This window comes from Grammomys surdaster, unplaced genomic scaffold, assembly GCF_004785775.1.
Source record: "Grammomys surdaster isolate TR1022 unplaced genomic scaffold, NIH_TR_1.0 125974, whole genome shotgun sequence".
In the NCBI taxonomy this organism is placed as follows: domain Eukaryota; kingdom Metazoa; phylum Chordata; class Mammalia; order Rodentia; family Muridae; genus Grammomys; species Grammomys surdaster.
Window position 1 is genome coordinate 4,150,435 of NW_021620791.1, and position 3,174 is coordinate 4,153,608.

Below are 3,174 nucleotides of genomic sequence, written 5' to 3' on the forward strand. Positions count from 1 at the left end.
CAAAAGAGCCATTTGTCTGTGCTGGTAGCTAGCTACAAAGGAGAACAGGATTGCAGCAGTGGACTAAGAAAGAAAGAGAAAATGCCAAACTGAGATGTGCCTAGGGTTTACTAGGTCCTGCCTGAGACCTTATGCCAGGAGATCTAAAAGCCAGTGGGTAAGAAAACAATCAAGTGTGCTTAATGCAACACAGGCAACATAGGCTCTTGGGTATTGTGTTAAAAATATCTACTAATTTTTTCCTTGTCAGCTTCTTTAATTTATGCAGTATGGGAAGGGACAACATCAGAAAAGAAAAAGGAAGAAAAGAAACACTGTACATTTTCAAATGCACAAAGATTTCCTTCACTGCCTTCTCAGTTTCTGTGCCTATGAATTAATGGTGCTAAATTTTATTTCTCTTATTTTCTTGTCTGTGGGGGAGCCTGACTGTGTTCCTCTCTGTTGCGGCATGGCTGCCATTAATATGCTTGTGAGGTCCTCTATTCCTTTAGCATTCCATGGCTAGCGTGGTTTTTAATCTAACAGCACTTCTTTCAAAATGATCTTTCTGCTGCAGACAGGTATTTATCATTGTCTTTGCTCTTGTCACATCCTGACAGGACTCATGTGAACTGAAGCAATTTTGAAATCCCAGCCCATCCTTAGGGTCTCCTGCTTCTTTAGTGACTGTTTTTATACATGGAAAGTTAGCTCAGTGATGGTGGTGGGGCTCTTTGAAGCATGCAAAAGAGAGATTCAAGAGCGTTGGGGGATGTTTAGGAGTTTTCTCCTTGTGAGGAGAGCAACTTTACGGAAGAGGTGTATATTTTGGCTCAAAGTTTGATGGAAAAGTCTATGATGGTAGAAGTCATGGTGGGAGCAGCTGGAGGCTTTGTCATTTGTGGAGCCCAGTCACACTCTAGTCAAAGTTAGGAAGCAGGGGGAGGGGGAGGTTTCTGGAGTTTAGCTCTTTTGTTTTATACCTCTTTACCCACACTGTGACTAGATCTAGTCCCTAAGTTAACACAGATCACATTAGAGTGGGTAGGTCTTCTTTCTTCATTCATACTTCTCTAGAAATACCCTCATAGATACACAAGATCTGTATCTCCTAAGTGATTCCAAGTTTCAACAAGTTGACAATCAAAACTAACCATCATAGGCAGTGGTGGCATACATCTTTAATCCCAGCACATAGGAGGAAAAGGCAAGTGGATCTCTGAGTTCAAGGCCAACCTGATCTACAGAGTTCCAGGCCAGGCAGAGAAACCCAGTCTCAAAACACCCAAAAAAAAAAAAAGAAAAGAAAATCCCCCATTAACCATTCCAAGGATGACAGTTCCTGGTATTTTATTCACACCACATATTTGAACCTCCCTCCTTGTATCTTTGCAATGGAAGAAGTTGGGCCAACTTGTTCATTCTGGTTGGAGATATACAGCTCAGTGACACAATGCATGCTGACCAGTGAGGCCCTGTTTCAATACTGAGTACACCTTCCGCCCCATCTCAAAACGGCCCTTTTCTCTTTGTAGGTCTTGCTTTCTTCTTAAAAATACAAGATCAGCATGGCTGTTAGTATGAGACAGTGTGGCAATAAAAATACAAGATCAGCATGGCTGTTAGTATGAGACAGTGTGGCGATGGGCACTGTGATTCTCAGTTTGTCACGCTGTAAGAAGGAATGTATTCTCTGTCATGGGGTAGCCCTATAGAACTGCTCACCTGGAGTCTTACCACCATGAAGAATAATAGGGTCTTCTGGAGAGCTGTGTGTTTTGGACATCTACCTCACATCCAGCAGCTTCTCCCAGAAGAGAACCTTAGAGTCACAACATTCCAGTGGAACAAAAGAGTGTGACATTTTCCGCTATCTTCCAAAAGAAAACTTCAGAATGAAACAAGGAATTATTGCCCTTAGTAGGCTTGCATACATGGCTGTCATTGGAATTAGAATTGGAAGCCCAAGGCAGGAGAACAGCAAGTTCAAAGCTAGTTTGAACTGGCTGCATAGTGAGGCTCTATCTCAAAACATGGGCTAAGAATGTAGCTCAGAGACAAAGCCCCTGTCCAGTGTTTGAAAGCCCCTGGATTTGATTCTCAACAATAAAAACAACCACACACATGCTGATACTCACACACAGACATACACATACCACTCCTTAAACACTAAAATTTAGTGTAGGTGTAGTGGTACATGAAGCTCTAATTCCAGCACTACAGACTGTGAAGCAGTTTTTAGTTAGAAGCCATCCTAGGCTACATTCTCAAGAAGAAAATTCCATTAACTACACTTTATTGACAAGATTATAAATTCATGGCTTCTTGTCCCTTTCTAATATTTTTTTAAATTTTATTTTACAATGAATGTGGTACCCATTCACTTCCTAATATGTAAAATGGGGATGTCCCCTGCCTTCCTGTTACTTGAAAGCAACACCCCAGGTGATGTCACCAGGTTGGGGTACATTATGGGCAAGTCCCTAAACCACAGGCTATTCCGCTACCTGGGTTCCCACGCCTACACTGGGCATGACTTGGAAGTAAGATCTTAAAATAATCCATAATTACTCCTTTTCAAAAGCACCTTCTGAGGGTCAGCTCTAACCACACTCATATTTGTTGGTGCTGTCCTGTGTTTGGGGAGAGGGAGAGGGTGGGTGTGCACAGCTTCTAACAGAGTAATACTAAAGAGACAACCCTAGGGAATCTTCCCCAAGAGGCCTTTTCTAAAAGGAGGCTATCCACCCTGTCATGTATGCTGAGTACCTCATCAGTTGATCAGATGCAGTCAAGAATCTTCTGTGTAATGCTCAGACATTCACAACCACAGTGTAGGTTCTACAAATTTCCTTTGTATTATGCCCAACTTTGTGCAGTTCTTTGGGTTTAAATTTTCAACATTTTTTTTTAATTATGTAGCAGCTCGGTAGAGGTGGGACACACCTTCAATCCCAGCACTAGGAAGGCAGAGGCAGGAGGATTTCTGAGTTCGAGGCCAGCCTTGTCTACAGAGTGAGTCCCAGAACAACCAGGGCTATACGGAGAAACCCTGTCTTGAAAAAAACAAAAACAGGCCAGGCTGTGGTGGCACATGCCTTTAATCCCAGCACTTGGGAGGCAGAGGCAGGCAGATTTCTGAGTTCGAGGCCAGCCTGGTCTACAGAGTGAGTTCCAGGACAGCCAGGGCTA